Source organism: Dreissena polymorpha, chromosome 1 (genome assembly GCF_020536995.1).
Source record: "Dreissena polymorpha isolate Duluth1 chromosome 1, UMN_Dpol_1.0, whole genome shotgun sequence".
NCBI lineage: Eukaryota > Metazoa > Mollusca > Bivalvia > Myida > Dreissenidae > Dreissena > Dreissena polymorpha.
The window spans coordinates 33,130,142-33,143,710 of record NC_068355.1 but is presented as its reverse complement, the minus strand read 5'-3'; the positions used below and the strand labels follow the sequence as shown (position 1 = coordinate 33,143,710).

Here is a 13,569-nt window from a genome sequence, read left to right as displayed (position 1 = left end):
AATCCAATCTTGATCAAAGTCACTCTTTAAATTACATTCTCTCATCTGCTACGCCAAAATGTTTACATTGACGATACCGATTTTCGATAGAAGTCGTAAAAACATGATGTAAAGTTCTACGACACGGCAGAAAATCATTAACTATTTCAGTGCTGGAACCGAATTTTGAAGGTCTTTGCAAACAGTTTGGATCCAGATGAGACGCCACAGAACGTGGCGTCTCATCTGGATCCAAACTGTTTGCTATTCTGATAGTATTCTTGGAAAAAAAATTAAGAAAATGCTAATTTTAGAAATTCAGCAGACAACATTTTAGCAGACTACAAATTTCCTAGCATGCAAAGTGTTAATATTCATGACAACTTTACCAATGAGAACAAGCTATTTTTGCGGGAAGCTCTCCTTCGCGTCTAAAAATAGCGATGAATCATGTGAATGCTCCGCGTTTATTTATATACGCTAGTTTTGTTCTGATGTAAATAATGGATACAATAGTTAGTTTACATATTAACATCGGTTAGTTATAGTAATATGAATCAGTATAGATTTTGTATGTACGACCAGCTAGCCCACAGTTTTACTAGCCCAACCACCGATCTTACTAGACAATGTCTGTCGGACGTGCCTTAGTGTCGAACCCTGTATAATTGAAAACAAGGCAAATTCATCATTTGTTTTTAATTTCATTCACGAGTTACCAAATTATGTCTTTTTTATGCAAACCTCAGCATTGTTGGGTTACTTTTGTCTATGGCAAAGTGAGTTCAATGTTTACACCAAGCCATTCATCAAAAATGAAAACAGAAACAACAACACGTTAAAAGAATTAGATATAACAGATTATGTTCACTTTGTGTTGTAATAATCAGAGTAATAGAAGCTTTAAAAACAGATATGAGCCTTGCGCTGGGAAACGGGTTGAATGCGTAAAGAGTTTGACTCCAATCAGGGACACCACTTACAAATTGGATTTGGCTTAGAACATATTTCTTTAAAACAAAAATTCTATAAAAGTGGAAAGTTTTATCCCTGATTGGCCTGGTTATTCCTGAAGGTTCATGTATAATAGAACAACCAGCAGCAGCTGCATGTTGGCTGTTGGGCAGTTGGCATCCACTATTACATCTGCTCACTATTTCAAGGCAATTTAAGTTGATTCTTTATGAAAGTTGTCAATAATGTTTGTGGGCAGAATTTTGTGTACAAGTTTAGTAACAAGCCAGATTCTCTGTACTTGTTTAATGAAGAAAAAATGACCAGTAAACATGTGTGCCAATGTACTCACGATCAATGTAAACCAGTCTTCTAACTGGGTGCATTTTGTTGGCATTCTCGTTCTTAACTTATTTTTGTGTATGAACTGCCTAAAAAAATGCGACTTGTCTGAGCATAAATACCATCAGAATTTATGCAATTGGCGTAATTTTCCTGACAGTTTATACAGTTTTAAGTGTGCTGTCACATTGCAAAACCGTGTTATATTGTCTTGAATAGTTTATGGCCTGTGTGGATGCTATATTTTTAAATCTTTTTCTATAAATAAGGAATGTAGTTGACACTTGTTTATAGTTTCATTCCATTGTTCCACAAAAAGTTGTAACTCTGTTGCTCTGGTATCTTCAACACCATTGAGTAATTAAATGCTAATTAAATTGAATGCGTTTTAATTCCCTTTTATTACTGTTAAATTTGAGTTACAATGCTATGAGGTTAAATTTCATTTACACTTGGATGTATTATGAATATTGCTGGGCCAAGTGTGAGGTTGAGCGATCCAAAACCCGTTTAAACCCCCAATGCTTTGCATTGACCGTTTCAAGGCGGTGACCCCAGCTTTATTCTTATTTGTGTTTATGTTGTTTTGTATTGTGCTGTTTTGTACTGTTTGGGCAATCGGTCACTTGCCTTAAATAAAGGACCTACTAATTGTTTATAATAATAATTCAATACTACTCCAGCAGCTGGAGTTTCACTCCTTTATACTGTGTCTAATGTAATGTCAAATGGTAACTTGTTGTCAAGGTTGGACCTTGCAGTAAATATAAAAATGACCTTCTGATGATGCAACTAGATATTCACTTCGTTGATATTTGATTTCAGAGGACACCCTTCCTGAAAACCTTGCTGGGTGCGACTGCGCCATATGTGACCCTTCAGTGAAATGAGATTCCAGGCGGAATGTCAAACCGGTACTACTCCGGTCTCCAGCAATAGCCTCAGCCTTGGACGCAGGTTCATGATGCACCCATGGCCTTACTTATTTCTGAACATCTCAATCTCAAAGCAGTTGATGTGAATTAATGATAATAACCCTCCACAAACCACGTTTTGGAGAGGGTATATTGGAGTCAATTTTCTTTAAGTTGTTTAGTCAAAGCGGCATTTTTTGCATATATTATAAAAAGATTTGTATCAAATCTAAATTTCTCAAAGGATTAAATTGGAACTTAAATTGTGTTAAACCGTTGAACAGTAAGTGAAAAGTGGTGATTTTGTTGCATGCAAAGCCCCATCGTTTCATTGGCCAAGTCACTCTTTTACCCAGTATTATTTTACTTTCAGTATCTCACTATAATGGGAAATCAGAAGATATGAAACTTATATTCTAATCAGGGTTTTAACTAACATTTTGCCCACAGTTGCGTTGTAACCTATATGCAATTCTCGGTTATAACTAACATTGTGTGATTGTGTCCACAGTTTTCGCAAAGTTGTTTGAATAGTAGTGTCTAAAAACAAATAAAGCATAGTCACTTGCATCCCTTGTAATCAATCATGTTCATGAAGGAGCCATTGTGAAATATTATGTTGCATTTTGACAAATTGCCAAGCATATGTCTTTTAGCTTATCGTGTTAAGTGTTTGGCAGTACCAAGCCTAGTCGACGCAGCAGCAAAAACAACAGTAGCAGTCTAGTAAGCTGTCTTACATGTTTGAGCTACCTAGTTGTAGCAGTTTTCAGCAACGTTGTCACAATATGGATTGTTTTAATAAAACCTAATGGAGTTATAGAGCATAATTACTGATTCTCGTGTAAGATCGTACTTTTATAACGCACTTTCATCAACAACACTGATGCATATGCATGACAGCTAATACAAGTATAAATGCACAAACTTAAGTATGAATTTCTTTATAATTTAATTTATTCGCAAACATTAGTTTCAAAACATATTTAAGCATATCAATATTTGTATGCACCCCTTCGAAGAAGAGGGGGTATATTGCTTTGCACATGTCAGTCGGTCTGTCTGTCGGTCCGTCCACCAGGTGGTTTCCGGATGATAACTCAAGAACGCTTGGGCTTAGGATCATGAAACTTCATAGGTAGATTAATCATGACTCGCAGATGACCCCTATTGATTTTGAGGTCACTAGGTCAAAGGTCAAGGTCACGGTGACCCGGAATAGTAAAATGGTTTCCAGATGATAACTCAAGAACTCATATGCCTAGGATCATGAAACTTGATAGGTAGATTGATCATGACTTGCAGATGCCCCCTATTGATTTTGAGGTCCTTAGGTCAAAGGTCAAGGTCACGGTGACCCGAAATAGTAAAATGGTTTCCGGATGATAACTCAAGAACAAATACGCCTAAGATCATGAAACTTCATAGGTAGATGGATCATGACTCGCAGATGACCCCTTTTGATTTTTAGGTCAAAGGTCAAGGTCACGGTGACCCGAAATAGTAAAATGGTTTCCGGATAATAACTCAAGAACGCATATGCCTAGGATCATGAAACTCCATAGGTAGATTGATCATGATTCGCAGATGACCCCTATTGATTTTGAGGTCACTAGGTCAAAGGTCAAGGTCATGGTGACACAAAATAGTAAAATGGTTTTTGGATGATAACTCAAGAACGCATATGCCTAGGATCATGAAACTTCATAGGTAGATTGATCATGACTCGCAGATGACCCCTTTCGATTTTGAGGTCACAAGGTCAAAGGTCAAGGTCACGGTGACCCGAAATAGTTATATGCTTTCCGGATGATAACACGAGAACGCTTACGCCTAGGATCATGAAACTTCATAGGTACATTGATCATGACACGCAGATGACCCATATTGATTTTCAGGTCACTAGGTCAAAGGTCAAGGTCATGGTGACCCGAAACAGTAAAATTGTTTCCGGATGATAACTCAAGAACGCTTTTGCCTAGGATCATGACACTTTATAGGTACCTTGATCATGACACGCAGATGACCCATATTGATTTTCAGGTCACTAGGTCAAAGGTCAAGGTCACGGTGACCTGAAACAGTAAAATTGTTTCCGGATGATAACCCAAGAACGCTTTTGCCTAGGATCATGACACTTCATAAGTACCTTGATCATGACACGCAGATGACCCCTATTGATTTTCAGGTCACTAGGTCAAAGGTCAAGGTCACTATGACAAAAAACGTATTCACACTATGGCTGCCACTACAACGGACAGCCCATATGGGGGGCATGCATGTTTTACAAACAGCCCTTGTTTAATTTGCTTTAATTTATTGTTTGATTTTTATCATGTTGCCTCTCTTTTCCTAACCAGGTCAAGGGTCACCCCACAACGTTGAGTGCCTAGCGATGAAATCATCCACCGTTACATGTAGTTGGTCAGTAAAATGAGCGTTTTGTCTGCATATAACGTAAAAAGATTTTATCAAACAACATCTACATTTCTCACGGGATTAAATTGATACTTCAGTTGTTTGATCCCCATGAAGTCTTGCTTTGATTGGTAGATGGTCATCTTGTGACAAAGCCCTAAATTATCATTGGCCAAGTCACTTTTGCACAAGATCAAATTAATATCACTGTATCTCACCACACATGGGATTCAGAGGCTGTGTAAGTTATATTCTATTCAGGGTTAATAACTAACAAATAATGTTGCAAAAACTTGTAATCAAATCCCATGCATATTTGATGCAATAAATACGTTTAAACTAACTAACATTGTGCCCACAGTTGTGTAAAGTTGTGTGAATATTTTTGTTTAAAAGAAAGAATAAAGCATTTGCATAACTTGTAAGGAAAAATACAGTGACAAAGAACAGTAACTGTTTATAGTCTTCTTCTCTAATTTCCTCGCTTTCTTTCATTTCTTTATATTTTATTCTCTACAGCATATCTCAAACACTATATAACTAATTGATCCTTAAAATATAAATGGATGGCACAGGTGCCATGTTTTACAAATATTATTCTACTCTCTAAAACAAATGTCATACACGCAAACACATGTCGGCAGGGATTTGGTACTATTGTGATAAGCTCTTGTTTTTCTAAAAAATGCAAATGTGTGTCGAATATCAATAGGACATGGTGTTTGTTATAAATCAATTTAAAATATTAAATTAATCTACAACAGCGCACTCATTCTGACACGTTTTTTCCACCATACTTTTTGTCGGTTTGTAAGGACGCAATTAAAAAGAGTGTGTATCCGACTTTGCATCAGACCCCTATTAGAAGTAGCGCCCTGCCTATAAAGAGACTAATCAGTACCGACCTGTGCACATGTCTTTTGCAATAAACAAGCTGTCATACTTTCACTTGTCGTATTCTCAGATGAGTCACTATATCAATGTATTCAAGGTTAATTTTTACTTTAAAAAATAACAGTGCGTAAATGTAAACCCTGTAAATTCAAGTTATTTCAAAATAAAACACAAGTAAATTACTTTTAAACTGTTCTCACGTTAGTTTTTGTTATTGTACTGAAACATAGAAAAGTGTTGCATTTGGTAAATCTTCATATATGTATAACACTTTTTCTTGAACAAGTATATTTAAACCATTTCTTGTTAACCCGCCACGTGTATTTTATGCCCCACTTTAAAGGAGAGGGGGTATATTGTTTTGCAGGATGTTTGCCGGTCTGTCGTTCGTGTGCTGGTAGACCAGTTGATTTCCTATAACTAACTTGTCAACAAATTGATATATTGGCTTCATACTTCACATGTGCATTGGTCTTGGACAGTAGATGACCTCTATTGTAATTGGGGTCACTTGTTCAAAGGTCAAGGTCACTGTCACAATAATTGTGAAAATGATCTGATCCATAACTTGTCAACAAATTGACCAATAGGCTTGATACTTCACATATGCATTTGCCTAGGACAGTAGATGACCTCTATTGAAAATGGGGTCGCTAGGTCAAAGGTCACAGTCACAATACTTGTGAAAATCCTTTCCGATCAATCAATCATCAACAAATTGACCTAGTGGTTCGATACTTCAGATGTGCATTGACCATGGACGGTAGATGTGCCCTATTGAAATTGGGGTCACCAGGTTAAAGGTCAAAGTCACTGTCACAATTAGTGTGAGAATCGTTTCCAATGAATAAAAAATTTACCAATTGACTTTAGAACTCACATGTACATCAGTCTTAGACAGTAGATGATGTCTATTGAAATTTGGGTCACTAGTTCAAAGGTCAAGGTCACTGTGACATTAAGTGTTAAATTGGTATCAATTCGATATGTCATCAAGGAATTGAGTGATGTGTCTCAAGGCTCTGTTTTGGGAGGCATCTGTCTCAGACCGCGGAGCTCTTGTTTTTATTTAAACATTCTTTAAATAAAGTTTTGTGATAAACCAAAATGAACTAATGTTCTCTCTCTCTATTGATTTTAGCCTCAATGCATTGAATGCATTCACAGTTTCAACATGCTTTACAACTCTAGAACATCGCTTGAGTTAAATCTTTTGACATTACCTTGTTGATATGATAGGTCGAGGCACTGACAAACGTTTTGTTGGGTTGAAATCAGTTGGGGTTGTCCTTGAAAACGCTAGTATTGCTTTGAATTTGTTTTGTTTGATGCATGATTTACTTTTATTCCAGAAAACCTGGGTTGCAGAGCAATGAGTATGTCCCAGGAGCATTTGCAGTCATCGTCTGCAGATTATGAGATCCCCATGCTCCACAACCCTCAGTCTATGAACATCATGCAGAGCGAACCTTGGGTTAGTTTTCCTTTTTCATGGCCTTACTTTCAGAGATTGGTGGGTGCATGTAGATTTAACATTGTGTGTCAATACATCTTTCAATCCAGCTGTGGGTTTTTTTGGTCGTGTGTGAGCTAGTCTGTCGGTCGGTCGGTCCGTCGGTCAGTCCGTATTAAGTGTCCGCTTTCTAATTCAAGTTGTTTTCATCCGATCTTCACCAAACTTGGTCAGATGATGTCTAGGTCAAGTTCGAATGTGGGTCATGCCGGGTCAAAACTTGGTCACGGGGTCACTAAGTGCGTTTTGAAAATTGAGCATGGTGTCTAGTACTTTTTAAAACTTAAGCATGGTGTCCGCTCTCTTATTCAAGTAGTTTTCTTTTTTTATTCCATTTTTAGCTCGACTATTATATATGAAAAATATATTGTGGAGCTATCCTACTCACCCCGATGTCGGCGTTTCCATAAGCGTGCAAATGTTAACGTTTTCGTACTACCCCAATTTTTCCTTGACATATTGCTTTCATATTTTGCATACTTGTTTACCAACATGACCCCATCCTATAAACAAGAGCAGACAACTGTATCAAGCATTTTGACAGAAATATTGCCCCTTATATACTTAGAATGTATTATTGATAAAGCTATGTTAAAGTTTGCGTACTACCCCGAGTGCTTTATATACCATTTTGCAAGCTTTTGTATTTTCTGTTATTTCGTAAATTTTCGTATTTCCTAAAAATCTGAAAAATTACCATTATTTGTAACGCGTGATGTTGCATCTTTATAAAATAGCATTACCCACTGTAAGGTGTGCTCACTAAATCTGAAATGGCATTTAAACATAAGCCCATGATCCATACTGTCGAAGGCTTTATTATATCGGAAAAAATAGGAGACCGTTTTCGTTACTTTCATCCATTAGTTCAATAATTTCATGCAAAAGTCTTACATTTTCGCCATTATATCTTCCTTTGATAAATCCTGTTTGATTTACACTGGTTATATTATTTAAAAGAGGTTTTATACGATTGGCAATGGATTTTGTAGCTATTTTGTAATCAACGTTAAAAAGCGAGATGGGCCTCCAGTTATCGATCAAAAGGGTGTTCTTTGCGGTCTTAGGTAGTAAAGTAATTATGCTTTGTTTTTGCAATTCTGTTAGATTATTGGTGTCTAAAGAATAGTTAAGAGAATTAACGACATATTGCTTAATATAATTCCAAAATATTTTGTAAAATTCTGCAGATATGCCATCTGATCCTGGACTTTTATTGTTTTTCATGTCTAGCAGTGCTTTAGCGCATTCATACTCTGATAGGTATCTTTGTTCATTTTGCGTTTGTTCTGGGTTTATTTTATTGCAGATATTGGTATGGAAACGTTCATGATGTTTATATCTATATTGTTGTCTTTTTTATAAAGATTCTCATAAAATTTGGCAGTGTTTTAATATTTCGTTTTGATCACGTATTACAGCATTATTATTAGTTTTTAGTTGTTCAAGTAGTTTTCATCAGAGCTTCACCAAACTTTGTCAGAAGTTGTAGCTATATAATGTTTAGTTCAAGTTTGAACATGGGCCTTGCCGGGTCAAAAACTAGGTCACGGGGTCACTTAGTGCGTTTTAAACATTGATCATGGTGTGCGCTTTTTTGTGAAGACAACATGCAAAATAACCTGTGTCAATGCGGCATGTGGGGGTATTTGTCACGTCCGTGACAAAGCTCTAGTATTGGTTCATTTATTTTATAGTAGTGAAGTTTTCAGTCAAAAGTAAATTGTGGTTGCATCGGTTGCCTTTTGCCTACCTTACACATACATCTCAGTAAAACTCTTCTCCAGCACGTTTTATTTGCTATTGGCTAGATGGCCCTGTCTTATTGTTATAAATGATAAGGTGATATTTTTCCAATGGAAGAAATGTATGTTTCTCGAATATCAACCCATATTTCCTGATTGATGGTAAGATTTATAGTTAGTTGGTAATAAAGTGGTTATGATTAACTTTTCATGTAACTCAATGTATAAAAGTGCTATTTTTGTTCTTGTTTATCATCCGTAACACATACAATGAACAACTGACATTAACTGTTATGAATCTTTCTTTTTTCAGACGTACCTTGACGAAATCAAACCAGCAAATCAGAAGGACAGCCTGCTGCTACCGTTGTTATCATATTAACCCCATACCGAAAAAGCTCCGAGATATAAAGGCTGTTTAAAATGTGCTTGTCTCTACATACCCCGTGTCTGGTGTGAACATGTACAATTGAATGTCTCTACATACTCCATGTCTGCTGTGAACATGTACAATTGAATGTCTCTACATACTCCATGTCTGGTGTGAACATGTACAATTGAAGGTCTCTACATACTCCATGTCTGGTGTGAACATGTACAATTGAAGGTCTCTACATACCCCATGTCTGATGTGAACATGTACAATTGAAGGTCTCTACATACCCCATGTCTGGTGTGAACATGTACAATTGAAGGTCTCTACATACTCCATGTCTGGTGTGAACATGTACAATTGAAGGTCTCTACATACCTCATGTCTGGTGTGAACATGTACAATTGAAGGTCTCTACATACCCCATGTCTGGTGTGAACATGTACAATTGAAGGTCTCTACATACTCCATGTCTGGTGTGAACATGTACAATTGAAGGTCTCTACATACCCAATGTCTGGTGTGAACATGTACAATTGAAGATCTCTACATACCCCATGTCTGATGTGAACATGTACAATTGAAGGTCTCTACATACCCCATGTCTGGTGTGAACATGTACAATTGAAGGTCTCTACATACTCCATGTCTGGTGTGAACATGTACAATTGAAGGTCTCTACATACCTCATGTCTGGTGTGAACATGTACAATTGAAGATCTCTACATACCCCATGTCTGATGTGAACATGTACAATTGAAGGTCTCTACATACTCCATGTCTGGTGTGAACATGTACAATTGAAGGTCTCTACATACCTCATGTCGGGTGTGAACATGTACAATTGAAGGTCTCTACATACCTCATGTCTGGTGTGAACATGTACAATTGAAGGTCTCTACATACCCCATGTCTGATGTGAACATGTACAATTGAAGGTCTCTACATACCCCATGTCTGGTGTGAACATGTGCAATTGAAGGTCTCTACATACTCCATGTCTGGTGTGAACATGTACAATTGAAGGTCTCTACATACCTCATGTCTGGTGTGAACATGTACAATTGAAGGTCTCTACATACCCCATGTCTGGTGTGAACATGTACAATTGAAGGTATCTACATACCCAATGTCTGGTGTGAACATGTACAATTGAAGGTCTCTACATACCCCATGTCTGGTGTGAACATGTACAATTGAAGGTATCTGCATACCCCATGTCTGGTGTGAACATGTACAATTGAAGGTCTCTACATACCCAATGTCTGGTGTGAACATGTACAACTGAAGATCTCTACATACCCAATGTCTGGTGTGAACATGTACAATTGAAGATCTCTACATACCTCATGTCTGGTGTGAACATGTACAATTGAAGGTCTCTACATACCCCATGTCTGGTGTGAACATGTACAATTGAAGGTCTCTACATACCCCATGTCTGGTGTGAACATGTACAATTGAAGATCTCTACATACCCAATGTCTGGTGTGAACATGTACAATTGAAGGTCTCTACATACCCAATGTCTGGTGTGAACATGTACAATTGAAGGTCTCTACATACCCCATGTCGGGTGTGAACATGTACAATTGAAGGTCTCTACATACCCCATGTCGGGTGTGAACATGTACAATTGAAGGTCTCTACATACCCTATGTCGGGGGTGAACATGTACAATTGAAGGTCTCTACATACTCCATGTCTGGTGTGAACATGTACAATTGAAGGTCTCTGCATACTCCATGTCTGGTGTGAACATGTACAATTGAAGGTCTCTACATACCCCATGTCGGGTGTGAACATGTACAATTGAAGGTCTCTGCATACTCCATGTCTGGTGTGAACATGTACAATTGAAGGTCTCTACATACCCCATGTCTGGTGTGAACATGTACAATTGAATGTCTCATCTTTGGAATTGGGACACGTGGAAAATTAGTGATTTGATTCAGACAGAAATCGCATAGTGACAAATCACAACAAAAAATGGAAAGCAAGAAAGTCTTGTGGCCAGCAATGTTTTTATGTGACCACTAAGTTGTGTTCAAAGAAAAACAATAGTTCATGTTTTATTGGAACTATGATGCTGTCAGTCATTTTATGTTGAAGGCTTTAAATAACTATATTTAAATATAATAAGATTAAGATTACTTGATAAAAGAAATAATGTTATATAGTATTTTAAGCGCAAAATTTACAAGTCTATCCAATTACTGTGTCTGTATTATGACATTTTATTTTGGAAATGTTAAGGAAAATATAATGTTAGTAAATATATGTCTGAATGTTGATTTTGACATTTGTCAAAGCTGTTTAAATGATGCTGGTAACTTCGACAAAATTTAAAGAAATGTATTATTTTCATGTAATGAGACATGCTTCAGTTTTTTGTGGCTTAACCTGTAATATAGAGGTGGTAGTTACAAGAATTGTTTAGCCAGATGGAGAATGTTTATGCTATGGCTTTGATACTCTTAAGTGTGCCCATTGGTGTCAGGTTTTTATCAAGAATATTGTTTATTGTCTAACAATTTCTTGAAAATATTGCTTAATTTTAGACAAAATCATTTAATCTTCCTTAAATTGTCTATTCTGTATTCACGACCAGTTATTTATTAATTTGCATGAATATGATTTATGAATGACTTTTGTGTTGCTTAAAATGCTGTATTTGTTTTGGAACTGAGTATTTAAAAACGAAAATATGAGGTGTAGGAAAAATGGCCAAAGTTATGATAATTATTTTTTTGTTTTTGTAAAGTTTATTATGCTTTATATGTTTGTGTATAGGCATTTAGACGACCAGATTAACTTGACCAATAATTCGTGCTCACTGTATATATCGGTCAGTACATTAGTCACTTGTATATATAGCGATTGTGAAATGATTGTATTTGCAATGTAAATCATGCGTTTATTGTTGCCATTTTGATTTTCGCTGTTAACATTTATTTGTAATAACAATTTTCATCATGTACATCTTTTAGGTGCCAGATAATATAAAAAAACATTGCTTGTGGGAATGCTCATTTAAAACTTTCTTAATGATACAGAACAACACATTTTGAAGAGGCAAATATCCTTTAGACAAGAGGAACATCTTGTTACTAGTACATGTAATGCCTTTCACTAAATAAAGTCAAGCAACTATTGAAAGATTGGTTTAACTTTATTTTGCATTATTTTAAGAAAAATTAATATATTCAACTTGGAAATCAGTCAATTGCAAATCAAGCGAGAGTGATGAATATTTTTAAGCAAGATAGAGGGATGTTTTTGCTTGAAAAAAAGTTGTATCCCTTGTTAGATAATGATTTTGTTCATCTCTCAACATAACAAGTGCATTCATACAGCTATCAAAAATATGACACACTTAATACTCAGCCATCAGTTTGTATTGGGGTTTTGTGGAATACTTACTAAACTAATATACGTCTGTTCAATGAATTAATAGCTATGGTACAATATGATACTCAGTGTTAAAAAACATGTGTAATAAAAATATAATGGCATTTATTTGAAATCATAAAATTTAGTTTTCCATACAATGCTTACAGTTTTGCAATTGCGACGATAAAGGAAATTTTCTGCTCAAAAAAATGTCTGTTAAAGACATGTGTATATTGTAGCAATTATATTGTACTTGTATTTATATTATACATGATAATAATTGACTTATGGCTGATGATAGCGGCAGTTTACTATTTGTGTAACAGTTTGGCCATATTTCCTTAAACATGTGATTGTTTATAATGAACTGTAATTGAATGCATGAAACATTGTTGTTCTGTTGCTTAACAGCTGAAAATAGCTTGATGTTTGTTAATTGTGTGAAATGTTTCAAATTAATCATATTGATACATAGAAAATAAAATTACATTTTGCGTTAATTTAAATGCATATCAAACAATTGTTACCATACAAGCATATTTGCATTGAACTTAATTGATACTTTGAGATGCAATTTTTACATTAATGTGTAAATATTTTCAACTTTTCCAAATGAACATTTTGCATTTGTAAATATAGGGTTTATATAAACTTTATAGAAACTTATTAAATGCTTTATATAAATTGATTGTGTATCTCATATTGATTAAAAACTCTCTTATTTATTGCACAGTTGTGTGTGCATATGTCTGACTTATGTCTTCATAGTCCTTAAAGTTAAATTACTGTAAATAGTATTTTATAATAATGTTAAAATATTTATCTAAACTATATACAGGTTATCTGTTAAATTAAGTTTCATACATTTGCATTGTCTAGCTAATTAAATTGGGAGTGTTTATATTCTTGCCTACATGCAGTGTATGGTTTAGACAAAGCACATTACACAACTCATGTTGTTTTATCCATCATTACAAACCAGTGTTAAGTCCGTAGAGGTTAAAGTATACTAAATATTTCGGTTGTGCAATGCTATGCTCTCTA

The 13,569-nt window shown here is 35.7% G+C and overlaps 1 long non-coding RNA gene across 50 annotated transcripts; it reads left to right on the top strand.

The window, feature by feature from the left end:
- The first annotated feature begins 2,087 nt into the window (after nt 1–2,087).
- On the top strand, nt 2,088–13,019 carry LOC127876120 (uncharacterized). Of its 50 annotated transcripts, none has more exons than XR_008047685.1 (10): nt 2,088–2,232; nt 2,846–2,915; nt 4,550–4,613; nt 6,854–6,975; nt 9,073–9,630; nt 9,675–9,762; nt 9,983–10,070; nt 10,159–10,334; nt 10,511–10,774; nt 10,819–13,019. It is a non-coding gene; the product is annotated as an uncharacterized LOC127876120 (long non-coding RNA). The 50 variants fall into 50 exon arrangements; XR_008047716.1 differs by lacking the exon at nt 9,675–9,762 and having other exon boundaries at nt 2,089–2,232; nt 10,203–10,246; nt 10,291–10,334; XR_008047683.1 differs by lacking the exon at nt 9,983–10,070 and adding an exon at nt 10,071–10,114 and having other exon boundaries at nt 2,089–2,232; nt 9,719–9,762.
- Nucleotides 13,020–13,569: the final 550 nt, after the last annotated feature.